This window comes from Triturus cristatus, chromosome 3_1, assembly GCF_964204655.1.
Source record: "Triturus cristatus chromosome 3_1, aTriCri1.1, whole genome shotgun sequence".
Lineage (NCBI taxonomy): Eukaryota > Metazoa > Chordata > Amphibia > Caudata > Salamandridae > Triturus > Triturus cristatus.
Window position 1 is genome coordinate 994,950,675 of NC_140583.1, and position 16,281 is coordinate 994,966,955.

The 16,281-nt window shown below is 51.4% G+C and overlaps 1 pseudogene; it reads right to left on the reverse strand.

The window, feature by feature from the left end:
- Nucleotides 1–378: 378 nt before the first annotated feature.
- Nucleotides 379–16,281, reverse strand: part of LOC146861375 (uncharacterized) — a 58,142-nt pseudogene continuing 42,239 nt past the window's right edge.

Genomic DNA, 16,281 nt, shown 5'->3' on the forward strand with positions numbered 1-16,281 from the left:
AAGTAGTCATTTACTGACCAACCCTTGGGGGAAGAGAGATGGTGAGTCATCCTGTACTTGCCCTGCTCTTTCTTGGGCACAATCCCCAGAGGAGACACAATAAAATGTGGAAGGGGTGGTTGGGCAAATGGCCAACCTCCCCTACTGGCACTCCTTCTCCAGCTTTCCCTGACCACCTCTGGTGCTTCTATGGCTGAGCGTAGGTTCTTGGCTTCTCTTGAAACTGCGGGTCCAGAATATGGGATCCTAAACCCCTCACTAAAACCCTTTAACAACAATTCCCGCTCAGCTGCTCTAGGGTACTCCTTCTGGATAAGGTTGAAGGTGGGGAAGGAAATATGGGATGGTGCTAGAATGGAGTGTTTAGACTGAGAACAATTAAGGCTGATTTGCACCGGTGTTGGCACCTCTTGGCCTATCTGTCTTGTCTCCTCTGCAACTGAATTTGCATGTGGCGCCTCAAGTGCATGCCCCATTGTTTAATAGCCTGCATGCTTTGTTGGCTCTATGCTGAAAGCCTCCCCTCCCCCTCTAAGCGCCCCTGCCCGAAAGGAATGTCTAAACTGTTGTTTATAATAGTATGGGTTTGCCTGTCTGTACTTCAAGAAGGGGGTGTCTCTGCTTGTGTTGCTGTTACCATTACCCATGTACTGCACCCAGAGCTCAATCTTCCGACAATCCCATTACATTTCCGGTGCCTGCTCCATCTTTTGCCGGAACTCTCTATCGTAATTCAACCAGCCTGTGCCACCATTATGCTTGTATTCCTCATAAATTACCCTGTTATATTTGCACAGGGCGGGCCCCTGCTCAGGGGACTTCTCCATGATGACAGTGGATAACATGGCAAGTGCCTCTAACCAGTCGTCTATTGTCTGATCTGGTTTAACCTTCTTCTTCCACTTACGTTTATCAACCTCCTTACTCAACACCGTGATGTCTGCGCCTTCGTTGGCGATCGTAAGCACTGAGAACATTTCAATGAACTCCCTGTTCCAAATACTCTCTCTGGCTTCTAAAGGAACTCTCCATGCCAGAGATGACCTTCCAGTCAGCAACAGTGGATCAGGCCTAATCAAAACCCCCTTGCTATTCGCACCCACCTTGACGTCTGCAACCCTCGTGCCTGAACCACCCGTTGTCAAATAGGATGACTTGGCCCGCACCTCCAGAGAAGGACTGCTTCCCTGCACCCACACTTGACTCACGCTCACTTGACTGGTGCTAGGAGCCTGCCCTAACCAACAATATGCAGGAGGCCATGAAGATGTTTATAGCTTCCATCATCTTACCCAGTCCTCCTTGCAGGTCCTGACCAGATGCTCCCGGGGTTCGGCTAGGAGCCAGCTACTGCACGGGTTGGTTAGTTTGCCTCTGTGATGCTGGCAAGCTAGTCTGTGGGTCATGTCCCGCCCATGCGGGTTACCACTGCTGCCAGTACCTGGGTCTTGTCCTCCACTGTCCTTATTGCCTTTGGTAGTTGAGCTTTCCCCTTGTGAAGTTGATGGCGTTTCTATCCCCGCTTGTTCAACGTCGCCTGTCTTGGCCTTCTTCAATTTTCCCGCAGCCGCTGCTCTCACTGGCTGCTTCCTTTTGACCGGTTGAACACTTTGAACACCAAGACCGGAATCAGTTGGCTGTAACACCTCAGCGTCTGTCAAGGTGAGCGATGCTGATTGTTGCTGAATCTCCTGCATCCCTCACTTCTATCTCCCCTATTCACTCTCCTTCTGAGTCATTCCTCCATTTTCTGTCATTTTCCCCTCACTTCAAGCTCCCCCTTCACTCTCCTTCTGTGTCTTTACTCCGTTTTTCACTTGTTTCTTTACCCTCATCTCAATCTCCCCCTTTCACTCTCCTTGTGTGTCCTGTGTCTTTCCTCCACTCTTTCTTGCACTTTTGCTGCCTTATTTGCACTTTTCTCTCTCTTTTTGCCTTTTTCAGCCCGTTTTTCCCCGCTGCTGCTGCCCCTGTGGCCCCTCCCCCCCAGCACGACCAGTGCGACCGGCCTAATCCAGCTCCCCTCCCTGCTCCCGCCTCCCAGCTGTCCAGCCCTCTCCGACCCCTACTTAATGGCGGCCGCTGCGGGGACAGGCGAACAAGACCACTGACTCATTGTCAGTGAAATTGCTCTCCCTCCCTCGCAGCTCCACCATTAAGTGAGGCCTTCCCCCGAGCACCTGCACTCTCGAGTGTTGGTGTACGAGGCCTCCTCCACCCGCAGGTTTCACCTGCACCTCATCCCTGGTGGTCCAGTGGACCTCTGTCTCCATTCTCTCGCTCCGCTTTTTCTCTCCTTTTTCACTCGTTTTTTTTCCCTCTCTTCTATCTACCCCCTTCACTCTCCTTCTGGGTCTTTCCTCCATTTTCTGTCGTTTTCCCCTCATTTCAAGCTCCCCCTTCACTCTCCTTCTGTGTCTTTCCTCCGTTTTACACTCGTTTTTTTACCCTCATCTCAATCTCCCCCTTTCACTCTCCTTGTGTGTCCTCTGTGTCTTTCCTCCACTCTTCCTTGCACTTTTGCTGCCTTATATGCACTTTTCTCTCTCTTTTTTCCTTATTCCTTTTTCAGCTCGTTTTTCCCCACCGCTGATGCCCCCGCGGCCCCTCTTCCCCAGCACGACCAGTGCGACCAGCCCAATCCAGCTCCCCTCCCGGCTCCCGCCTCCCAGCTGTCCAGCCCTCCCCGACCCCTACTTAATGGTGGCCGCTGCGGGGACAGGCGAGCAAGACCACTGACTCATTGTCAGTGAAATTGCTCTCCCTCGAAGCTCCACCACCGAGCCCCTTTCACTCTCCTTCTGGGTCTTTCCTCCATTTTCTGACGTTTCCCCTCATTTCAAGCTCCCCCCTTCACTCTCCTTCTGTGTTTTTCCTCTGTTTTTCACTCGTTTTTTTTACCCTCATCTCAATCTCCCCATTTCACTCTCCTTGTGTGTCCTCTGTGTCTTTCCTCCACTCTTTCTTGCACTTTTGCTGCCTTATTTGCACTTTTCGCTCTCTTATTGCCTTTTTCCTTTTGCCTTTTTCAGCCCGTTTTTTCCCGCCGCTGCTGCCCCCGCGGCCCCTCCCCCCAGCACGACCAGTGCGACCAGCCCAATCCAGCTCCCCTCCCCGCTTCTGCCTCCCAGCTGTCCAGCCCTCCCCGACCCCTACTTAATGGCGGCCGCTATGTGGCCGCGCCGCCGTGCGCCAAAGGCAATTCCGTCTGCGCCCGCCCGCGACCCGACTGCAACCAGTGCCAGGAACCTTGGATCTCTGCACTGCCAACGCTACGACCCAGCGGCACTCCACGCTCTCAACCCAGGCCGCAACAACAACTGCAAGCTAGCATCCCCAGCTACACCCACAGACCCTTCAGCTGTCACTGCTGCCAGCACACCTGCAGCACCGCCAAGACCACGGACCCAGCGCAGCCCGCCCGCAAGAACACAACCGAACCGAAAACCATGCAATGCATCCTCCTCAACATCCGATCACTCCACAAACACGCCACTGAAATCTGGGACCTCCTTGACAGCACCACCCCGGACGTAGCATTCTTTACCGAAACCTGGACCAACACCACCTCGGGACTGGACATCGCCATTCCCCAAGGATAAGAGATCTCCAGGAAGGACCACCCCACCCGCCGTGGAGGAGGAATCGCCATCATCCACAATCCACCCTCAGCCTAAGCACACTCCCCGACGAGCCCACAGACCAGATGGAACACCTTCACTTCAAGATACTGGCCAGCCCTACCTCCACCCTCTGAGGAACCCTCATCTACCGACCCCCTGGACCCCGCAGACATTTCGCCAACTCCATCACTGACATTATCTCCCCGCATGCCATCGCGTCCACCAACTACACCCTCAACTTCCACCTCGACAACCAACTCTACCCCAGCACCACATCCCTCCTGGACAACTTCCACACCATTGGACTCCGCCAGATCGTGACCGAACCCACGCACTCAGCAGGACACACCCTCGACCCCCTCTTCACAATAGGAAACTCTATCATATTTAGCCACACCACCAAACTCCCATGGACTGACCATCGATGCGTCCACTTCACCTTCAGAACACCCACCATCCACAGACACCAGCACATCTGCTCGCATGAAGAAACTGGACCAGAATCACTGACAACCAGCTAACCTCGTCACTCAGCAACTCCACCCCAACCATCATGGAAAACGACGACCCCAACAGCGCAGCCCAAACCCTGCACAGACGGAGCTCCGACAGCGCCAACACCATAGCCCCCCTCAAGAAAAACAACAACACCCACACCAAGAAAGCTAGAAGGTTCACCACCGAACTTCGAGAGTCCAGACGCACTTGACGCCGCCTTGAAAAGGCCTGGAGGAACACCAAATCCACAGAAGCCCACAACAACTTCAGAGCCGCCACCAATGCCCACCACCAACTCATCAGAAAAACGAGGAAAAAGCGATTGAAGACAGAATCTCCACTCATACACACAACAGCAAAGAACTCTTCAACATCATGAAGGAGTTCACCCAACCCACCAGTGAGTCCACCGACATCCCTCCCTCACAAGACCTCTGCGACAAACTCAGCACCATTTTCCACCACAAAATCAAGAGCATCTACGACAACTTCAACGAAGACAACCAACACACTGAACCCTCACCAACCATTTTCGACACCCTGAAGCCAGCGATCGACAACTGGACAGCCCTCACCACTGAAGACACACTGAAGACGATGAAGTCAATCCACTCCGGGTCCCCCACGGACCCCTGCCCCCACCACATTTTCAACAGAGCCACCGACACCATCGCACCCATGCTCTGCCACACCATCAACCGCTCCCTGGCAACCGCATTCGTTCCCTGACGACTGGAAACATGCTGAGATCAACCCCCTCCTGAAGAAACCCTCGGCAGACCCCACGGACCTCAAAAACTACAGACCCATCTCCCTGCTCCCGTTCCCAGCGAAAGTCATCGAGAAAGCCATCAACAGCCAACTCGCCACATTCGTCGAAGAGCACAACATCCTCAACTCCTCCCAATCCGGCTTCTGAAAAAACCACAGTACGGAAACCGCCCTCCTCACCGCAACAGACGACATCTGTACCTTACTGGACAAAGGAGAAAAAGCAGTCCTCAACCTCCTCGACCTCTCAGCAGTGTTCGACACAGTCTCTCACCGCACCCTAAAACGCAGACTCCACGACGCAGGGATCCAAGACAAGCCCCTCGACTGGATTCATCCTCTCCAGCAGAACGCAGCGGATCAGACTCCCCCCTTTCCTCTCGGACCCTACACCTACCACCTGCGGAGTCCCCCAGGGGTCCTCCCTCAGCCCTACGCTCTTCAACGTCTACATGGCTCTGCTCGCCCCCATCGTCAGAACCTACGGACTCAACATTGTGTCATACGCAGACGACACTCAACTCATCCTCTCCCTATCCAACGAACCCAACACCGCCAGACACAACTTTTGAGAAGGCATGGAAGCCATCGCCAAATGGATGAAAAACAGCTGCCTACAACTAAACACCAACAAAACGGAAGTACTCATCTTGGGCCCAAACCCCGACACCTGGTGGCCCCCCGCCCTCAGAAGCCCACCCACCCCCACTGATCACGCACGCAACCTGGGAATCATCTTGGACTCAGAGCTCAAAATGGACCGCCAGATCAACTCGGTCTCGTCCTCCTGCTTCCACACCCTTTGCCTCCTACATAAGACCTTCAAATGGATCCCCCTCGAACACAGAAAGACTGTCACTCACGCCCTGGTCACCAGCAGGCTCGACTACGGCAACGCACTCTATGGCGGAATAAACAAAAACCTCACCCGCAAGCTACAGAACATCCAAAACGCCGCCGCAAGACTGGTTTTCAACCTGCCAAGACACTGCCACATCTCCCAGCACCTGCGCACACTCCACTGGCTCCCCATCGAAGCTAGAGTCACCTTCAAGATGCTAACCCACGCTCACAAGGCCCTCCATGACACCGGACCAGCACACCTGAACAGCCGACTCAAATTCCACGCACCCCAAAGGACCCTACGATCAGCCCAGCTCTCCTACACCGTGGTTCCCTGCACCAGAAAGACCAGATCGGGAGGCCGCTCCTTCTCCTTCCGCGCGGCCAGTGCCTGGAATGACTTTGCGCTCCACCTCAGACAGACAAAATCGCTCCCCATCTTCTCAAGAAACCTCAAAACCTGGCTCTTCGACAGACACCCTCCTTGATGGACTGGAAGCTGCGACACCCCCCAGCGCCTTGAGACCCTTACGGGTGAGTAGTCACGCTAAACAAATGCCTGATTGTTGATTGATTGTTGCCCACTCCAGCCCTTTTGCCTGCCCCATGGCCATGAACTTCGCCCATACTTCGGCGTCCTCGTGGCTAGGCTCCGGGAAAAACAACATCGGGCAACCGTGGTCCTTCATCACTCCGAGCCTGTGTGTGGGTGAGTGAAAGAAATCTGAAATTGAGAGAGGACATTTTACCATTGTGTGCAAGGAATTGTGTCACCAGGATCAGTGGTTGGAATAAAGACGCCACTTGGCATTGGACCGCTGTACCCGCATGTACAAACTTCATATTGGGCTTACGCCCTTCTGAAGCGCATATACAAGCCAGCCTAGAGACATAGGGAATTGCGAGCTGTCAACATCAGCTTCCATAATGGGCTTGCGCCCTTCTGAAAGTTATTTGTGCGTAAATTCTTCAATTCTTAACATGACATGAAACAAGATACACCTCTATTTCATAATGGGCTTACGCCCTTCTGACTGTTGTGAAATTAACTTATCACCACATTTGGGTCTGCATTCGCCCCATACTCTTGCCCCCAATACCTGCTGCACCCTCGGGACTAAGGCTTCCGTCAGTGTCTGAATTGATCTCTTGGCTAAGCAGTCTCTCCTATCCGGATGCGCTGTGCCACTCCCGATCGCGTGTCGGCTGCTGGACGGTCCCTATGCTTTGCCACAACTACCTGTATGATGAAGCAGTGTTTAATAAAATCAACCACATTCCTCTGTCCACGCCTCTGACACCAAAATGTGACTGGGTGATCTCTGGCTCCACCGTGATGCCCCAAGTGCCAGCCATACTACAACGTGACTGGTTGCCACCCCCAGCCATTGTAGCTTTGGCATATTAGATGTAGTCACCAGAAAGCATTTCGCTAAAATGCACTGCTCCATCCCAACACTACATCCCCCCCGTACTCCCTGTGCCAGCTTGACGTCTGTTCATTAGATACTTGCCACACCTTATAGCCATTGCCTACCACTTACTCTGGCCGTCTCTCCTTAGCAGCAGCCGACCAATTCAGAAATCATCTGCTTGACCCGCATGCCTTCCGTGTAAAGTAATCTGAAATGTAAGGAAGTCGTTTATTATTCATCCCCCCCAGCTCCCATGAACGCTGGTCCCAGCTTGCACCTTGTAGCCCTTAAGCACCTTGACCACAGGAATTCCTTTTTCTCGGATCAATTGGGGGAGAAAAGAGAAAACAGCAATGTATTTATTTATTTTCATTGCTCCTTTATGCTACTGCCATATGCTTGCCATGCCCCATTTTGTTATGCTGCCTTGTTGCTCTGGCAGCACGACAAAATGGACACCACAACCAATTCCCCATTTTTTTCTTTTTTTTAAAAAAGACAGCAGCTGAGTCAGGCCGTTTCCGTCAATTCAAACGATAGCCACGCCCCACAGCCCCCCTCGAGGCTCAGGGGATGCGACAAAATGGCTGCTTCAATCGGGGGCACACCCCATCTTGGTTGCCCCCCCACCCGGAAAAGCAAGGACCGTTGCCTGGGGCTGCAGCCACAAGAGGAAAGAAGCAGGCACAAGGGAAGCACGTGCTGGCCACAGCGCCCTAGCCACAACAACCAACAACTCAGTCTGGCCCAGCCAGCGGGCATCACTCGGGAGGCATGGACACGAGAGCGAGCCCTGCTGCATACGGAGCACCGTGGCCGCCCCAGGCAAAATGTGAGCACCCCCCCACAAACGAACAGCGAACCTGTCTGCTCCATCCAATTGCGCAACCACCGGGATGCACAGTGAACAAATCCACCCTGCCGCATAGGAAGCACCCGGTGGGGTAGGAGGGGGGCTACCGCAACCGCCACCACCTGCAGAAACACGAGCTGTCTGCCCTATCCAAGTGCGCAACCACCGGGATGCACAGGCAACAAATCCACCCTGCCGCATAGGGAGCACCCGGTTGGGGGGGACCGCAACCACCACCACCTGCAGAAACACGAGCTGCCGCCCCCATGCCCACTCACACACCTCCCGCTCGATCAGACCACCGAGCACGCACCAAAGAGGCCGAGACACCCGGGCGGGGGGATGGGGCATCTACGCCGCCTCACACAGATCACCAGAAGCTCCCCACTAGGCCCCGGCAACTCGGCTCTTGATGCTCCTTAGAGAGCAAACCGGATTGCTGCGAACGGCCCAATCAACTGCCACTGTCACCACGGACATCCCCAGCGGCTCCCCACTAGGCCCCAGCAATCTGCCAACTCGGCTCTTGATGCTCCAGAGAGAGCAAATCAGGCTTGCTGCGACCGGCCCAATCAACAGCCACTGTCAACGCGGACATCCAAGCGGAGGTAACCGTAGCGGGTTGTGGGTTTATAGGGGAATATGGTGGGAAGTAATTTAATTATAATATATTTTTTAAGGATTATTTAGAATGAATTAATTATATGTTAATTACTTTTTGCGTAATTTATTTCTGTAGCGGGTTGTGAGTTTATAGGGGAATATGGTGGGAAGTAATTTAATTATAACTAATTATTTAATTATTGTATTAATTAATAATTTAGTATTTAATAATTAATAACGTTAATTAAGCTAATTAATTTATTATTAATCAATTATAAATTGATTGATAACAAATAATAATTAATTGGTAATTATGTTAATTGTGTTATTTTGTTTATTATTAGTAATTAGATATTAATTATTAATAATTAATTTGTAAATATGTTAATTGTGTACATTTTTTAGGAGTGGGTTGAGGGTTGATAGGGGAGTAGGGTAGAAAGTAATTTAGTTTTAATGTAATTGTTATTATTTTATATCTCATATTTATTAAAAGTAATTTTATTGTGTTAATTGTAAGAATTATTTAGATTTGATGGTTATTAATTTTATTGTTAATTGTTTTTAGTTAATTAATTGTTAATTAATTATGTTGATTTATTAATATTTTACAATATTGTAGGTGACGTTTATAAGGGAAAATGGTGGGAGGTAAATTAATTACTTATTAATTAATGTTAATTATATTGCAGGAGTGGATATACTAAATTATTCCCCTACGCTATCCAACACTTTCCCTACTGTTACACTTGGTGGAGTGGTAATATCAAATTATTCCCACCCGCTATCCAAGAATTTCCCTACTGTTCCACTCGCTGGAGTGGGAATAGTAATTTTATCCACCTGCTATCCAACACTTTCTCTACTGTACCACTTGTTGGAGTGGAAATAGTAATGTCATCCTTTACGCTATGTAACGTATTTTGTATTGTTATATTTAATGTAGTGTAAAATATGATTTTTAAAAAAATATTTATTTTAATGTTGTAACCTTATCATATTTAATTTTTTTATATTAATATTATGGTGCTGATTCCAATCCTGTAAAACCCGGGTACGATTCGTCGTACGGAGCGTATTCTCCGTACGATTCGTACAGAAATACCATTTCCGTACGATTCGTACAAAACACCGTACGGTTAAAAAATACCTACGAGTCTGATCCTGAACAGCGCGTACGCGTTGTCCGTACGGTGTCAGGCAGCGTTTTACGGACCAGCAAGTACGAATCGTCCCTACGTCACTCCGCACAGCTATTTTTTTACGGCAGCCAAAAAAAGCCGGAAAACTGAGTCCGATGCGAAAACGGAGCCCTGGTATGCGACGGACAGCCATGGACCCCATCCTACATGTCATCCCGGCCCTCTTAGCCTACGACCTGGTGCACCGAACCCGACGCACACGCCGCAGAAGGTGAGAACAATACCCAGGGGCCAAGGGGGGGTGAGGGCCAGGAAGCATACCCCCTACCCAAATTAAAACCTACAATATTGAGGACATACATTACCTCAAGGGTCTGGTCACTCCGGGGGGCGTGTCCACCAATCCCTGCGTCACGCAACAACGGAAGTGGACATGTACGCGTACCCCTACGGCAACACTACAATAGTGACACGCACCGTACTCACACATCCATAGCGTGGGTACGGTCCGTAGCACTATATTAGTGGTGCCATGGGGGTACGCGTGGTACGGACCATACACACGCCCTCAGAGCGAGTGTACGGTCCGTATCACCATTGCAGTGGTGCCGTAGGGATACGCGTGGTACGGACCGTACACACGCTCTCAGAGTGTGTGTATGGGCCGTACCAAGCGTACTCCTACGGCACCACTACTATAGTGATACAGACCGCACCCACACATACATAGCGTGGGTACGGGCCGTATCACCATTGGATTTGGGCCGTAGGGGTACGCGTGGTACGGACCGTACACACCCCATGAATGCGGGGGTACGGTCCATATCACACGTACCCGTAAGGCACCAGTACATTTGGGATACAAGGCGTACACATGCCACGAATGTTGGCCTACGGCCTGGTGCAGCATATTACCTTTATATTGGTGTGTGTGTAGGCCCAGGACAGCAATGTACTGCACCAAGGGGGTGGGTGGCTGCATAGGATTCCCAGCAGTGGACAGACATGTGAGGGGTGGGTGCAGAGGAATCCCAGCAGTGGAGAGAGACATGGGGGTGGGTGCAGAGGACTCCCAGCAGTGGACAGAGACATGGGGGTGGGTGCATATCACTCCCAGCAGTGGACAGAGACATGGGGGTGGGTGCTGAGGACTCCCAGCAGTGGACAGAGACATGGGGGTGGGTGCATATCACTCCCAGCAGTGGACAGACATGTGAGGGGTGGGTGCAGAGGAATCCCAGCAGTGGACAGAGACATGGGGGTGGGTGCAGAGGACTCCCAGCAGTGGACAGAGACATGGGGGTGGGTGCATATCACTCACAGCAGTGGACAGAGACATGGGGGTGGGTGCAGAGGACTCCCAGCAGTGGACAGACATATATGTGTGGGTGCAGAGGACTCCCAGCATTGGACAGAGACATGGGGGGGTGTACATTATTATCAGATGACCACAACTCCATGGGTGTATGTACGCATCCGTAACTTTGGACAATGATGATAGTGCCATAACAACACATCACTGACAGCAGTGTCCCACTCCCAGGAGGATGGATGTCTTTCCCCCACTGCATGACCCACCACATGTGTGTGTGAGGAAAAATAACACATGCATACCCACCCCTGGCGGATGCAGCACAATACACACACTGAGATCATGCCACAAGACTGTATAGTCATGTCACTGCCTACTAAACTAAGAGAGCCAAAGGGAACACACACTGTCACGCACATCCCAGGACTTATAGGAATGTTCAGGTGCTGGGCCAGCCACCAAGATGTTGTATCTAATGGAAGGACTAGGGTGGAGTTCCCACAGATACAATGCCCACAATTGTGAGTCAGGTGCCCAAATACCCAGCAGAACAAGTACCATATGTGTGCTAGGCCGGGAGTACACACATGCATAGTGCTGAAAAGGGAGAATGTCTCCATAAAGGCATTTCAACATACTCAATACACAAGTACAGTGACTAGCAAGGATGGCACAGACGATACAGCCGGAGACATTGCTGAGCAGGCATGGCCATAGTTGAAGGGATCCGTCACCAACAAAGGATATGTAGACACAGGTCAGCCCAACAATTGTGCAACTCTTTGCAGGGAAGATGTCAGGTGCCACAGAGGAAGGAACACTCCTTGGGACAATGTCTCAAAACCAAAATAACACACTACCAATGATTCTTTGCAGAGACCTTGTGATGGCACGCAGATACCATGGTCCACCTCATGACCATCAGACTAGAACATTTCACTGAACCATAACACATTACCACAACACCAACTCCAGGAGCCTCAGCACCAACATCAATAACTGAAATGCAATAGTGTAAAAATAAAATGCTTTATTCAGCATAAAAAACAAAAAATCTAATGACACTATATACAAAGGCCAATGGCCAGTCCATAATAGAAGTCCTTGGGGGGACACATGGGCACGCGTCACCCCTAGCTTGTGGGGAAGGACCAGGCACCACAGGGACAGGAGGGGGAAGGGCAGGTGTGGTAGATGCAGGGGTGGACGTCTCCACCACAGGGGGTGGGGCAGCGGCAAAGGTGGATGTGAGCACGTCGCTGAACACTGCTGCCAGGGCGTCCAGGGTAAGCCCTGCACCGGAAGAAACCCCAGGGCCAACGGAGGGGGGGTGGCCGAGGGATGGGGTGCAGCGCTCTTGGGGGAGGGGGTAGACAGGGGGTGGGACTCAACTACCCTGCCCAGGGACTTCCTCGCCCACTTGCGGGTTGGTGTCACAGTGGTGGTGATGGGCAGCTCACCCATGTCGACCTCTTTGGGTGTCAGTTTGGCAGGGGAGCCAAGGGGAGTGCTTTTGGAGGGACTGGGTTGTGAGGCCTGCGGACTCAGACTATGGCTGCATGTATGTCTTTTTGCCCCAGACCCAGTGGGTGTGCCTACATCCCCCTGAGTGTGCATGACAGGAGGTGTGCGCTTGCCCTTACTTGGTGGTGTTCTGCCTGTGTCTGGTGGGGTGCGTGCTTGGGAATGTCTGGGTGTGCATGGGACAGGTATGGGAGAGGGAAGTGTGGATGGGGCTGGGGTGGGGGGGGGACGAAGCGCTGCAGGAGACTCACTGCTGCCGTCTGGGAAGAGTCCATGGACCGCAGAAACCTGCGTTGTTCAGACATCGATGCTGACATGCCCTCCATGAACGACACCATCTGTGTCAGAAGTGTGGTGTGGCCATGGAGGACAGTCAGCACCGATGCCTGCCCAACCTGCAACTGCCGCAGTATGTCCACAGACTCTGCACTGAGGGCAGCAGGGGTGACAGGGGCAGGGGGTGCGGTGCCTGTCCCGAAGGAGACATGTTGGTGCCCTGCACGGACAGAAGGGACCGGAGCAACTGGGAGGGCAGTGATGGGAATGGAGGAGGCGGGGGCAGATGATGGGCTGCTGCCAGGTGTTGTAGCAGCCTCCGCCCCCTCGATGAGGTCAGCCTCAGACCCGTCTGCCTCGTAGTTGGAATCGCCCCCAGACAGGTCCTCTGACTGACTCTCCTCGCCCTCCGTGCCACTGGCTCCCGCAGACTCGCCAGCACTGGTGGCACTGGTGCTGGGTCCCTCATCCAGATCCGTGCAGGTGTCTACCTCGGTTTCCAATGATGATGCTGTGGGCAAGGTGAAGATACAGAAAATAATCAGTCACCTGTATACATCTGACACATGAGTACAAAAACAATAGGTCACAGTGCATATCAGGCAATGCATAATGACTAACAGCTAGATTACTCTGCACATATGTAAGCCCTGTACTCCCCAGTTAGGAGACCCACCATGCCACTTGGACACAAGGAAAAATAGGACACACCAGCCAAAAACTTGAATGAGAAATACACTGAGGAGCTAGTGTCTGGGAACAGGTGAGCACAGCAATACAATGAAGTCATGCCACCTCTTGTTTACCCTGAAATAAACAGTAGTGGTGCACCCAAGGCAAAGTAACACACCTCAATACCAAAGGTGTCACCACACTCAGAGACCTGTAAGTATTTTGGAACACAAAACGAAAAAATGTTGGTCCCTTGGGAATCACAATACTTTACACAATCGACATGGTCAGAATGTGTGAATGTGCCATTTTGTGAACAGAACACACATGTGCCTTCATAAAAGATGGCTCCCAAGGAGGTGCACACAAAACTACATTTACACAGTCATTGAAGAAGCTGGCAGCCACTGTTAGAAACACATGTTGTTACAGAAAGTACATATACATGGGCCCACGGAGGGCTTGATGACTTGACACTCGTAAGTTGGTATCACCAACAACCAAGGACTTACCCAATTTCCACAACACTGGGGGAACATGTATATGTATAATCTGAAAAACAGTCTCATTAGAACAGTGCCTTCTTTTAAATTGTGCCAGCGTGTTCCCTGAAAGTGTAAAGGTGGTTTGTTGTGCACTTCCTTGGGAGACATCTGTCATGCAGGCACATTATTGTTCTTAACAACAAAACATCAAACTAAAGCATAGAAAACATGAAGACCTGTTGACAAGTGTTGTGAGTGCCAAGGTACAATACCTTGTGACTAACAACTTGAATTATGTCAGTTGTCACATGGCCATCCGTTACCTGATGACACAGTTGCCAACACATCTGACCCACTGCCTGTCATGTGGAGTGGCACACATGTCCAAACCCAGGACAGTGCATGAGCTAATGGGCCTGCAATTGTCGTAAAAAGGCATACCTGCACTGAGGAGACACCCCCATGGCAAGCCAGAATGTCCACACAGATGTCAGCACACAAAGACCAAACTACGTAGCATCTTGACCACACACTGGTGCAAAAAATGTATGAGCAGGAATCATGTATTTAAACAATTGACACATGCTGCAAAGTACAAACATTAAACCCTGCACAACATCACTGGGTCACTGCACGTTGAGTCTCTGTCCAGTCAATTATCACACACAGGTCAGACCTGGCAAGGAGACATAAGGTTTGGCCATGTAGGCCTCGCCTGCACAAATCCCCCATACCTGAGACAATATGATTGAGACAGATCAAGAAGTGACACCTCTTAATCAGGGTTTACAAAAATGTGCAGCAAGAATTCCCAAATGTACTCCACATCACCTTGTGAGGCTGCCAACACATATTTGTGACAAACAACCATCGACAGATAGTTGTGAATAGACACACAAGCACTGCTCAGTGTGAGTATGCACAAGCCAAATGGGGTCTCCCTGTCCAGTCGACACATGTAGCACACTTTGGATAAATACAAATGAGGCCAGGGAACAATGCCACAGAGGCAAACATATGCTGAACACACTGAGAATGGACACAGTGTTGGATGACACACATGATTACAAGGCAAGGATGTCTCAGGGGACTGTAGTGGGCACACTGCTCCTTGTTCCTGGAATGATCTGACTGTAACATGAGCAACCGTCCTGGCACTCTGCATATCTACCTCTCATGCACATCATGTCTGAGGCCACAACATTGGTCATGCATGCTGCAAGTGTGTTCATTTGAAACCTCACACTCCCATGTTGAGACTCATCATCAGTGCCAACAAATATGATCCCCCAACAGAGTGACCAGGACAGGGCACAGGCAAGGTACCAACACATGTCACAGACCACCCTCCCACATGATGCAGAAAGCAATGTGCACTTGGATCAACTGGCAGGCTAGATGACCATGTGCAATTGTGATTACACACAGACCAGGGGACACATGTCAAGCAGGGGAAGGGACGAATAAGAGCACCGGTTGACTTTGGGGAACAGAATATGCACTGCACATATAAACCCTGGCAGTGTATCCAGGCTACAGAGCACTTCCAAAAGCTGGGGACACACAACACAACAAACAGACAGGTACCTACCCCCTCCTTGCTGCTGTCCCTCCTGTAACTGCCTATCCAGGTCAGGGAACACCACCGCCAGGACACGCATCATGTGGGTGGTCAGGCGTCGGCGCCCGCCGTGGGGGCGTGGAGGTGAGAGCCCTAGCTCGACCCGGGCGATCCGCCGGGTCCAGCACCGGATGTCCTGCCATCGGTTTCTGACTTGGGCTAGGCGCTGACTGCGACCCCCCGCCACTCTCATGGCCCTGACGATCTGCTTTCAGATCCCCCCCTTCTCGTAGGCAGTTATCTGTGAGGATGACAAAGTGAGACAACATCACTACACCTGATCCATGTCACAGAGACACATATTTGAACATCGATGATATGTTGAACAGGGCATAGGATACTGCCAAGGAATAGCGTTTTACTCATATAGACAGTGCCTCTGTGGAAGCCCCAATGCAATACATGGCATTGAAACTATACAGGTGGCAGGAGGGGTGCGACACACTCCCTGATCATGGCACACACTGTGCATCACATGCAACACCAGGCTGATGGACAGCACATCAAAGCAGTTACATGCCCCAGGCCACTGACGCAACCTCAGCAGAGTACACAGACACACACAGGCACAGATCAATCACCTGCCATTGGCAACAGCGGATACATACCTCACTCTGCACATGTGCCACTTGCCTGTGGGGTG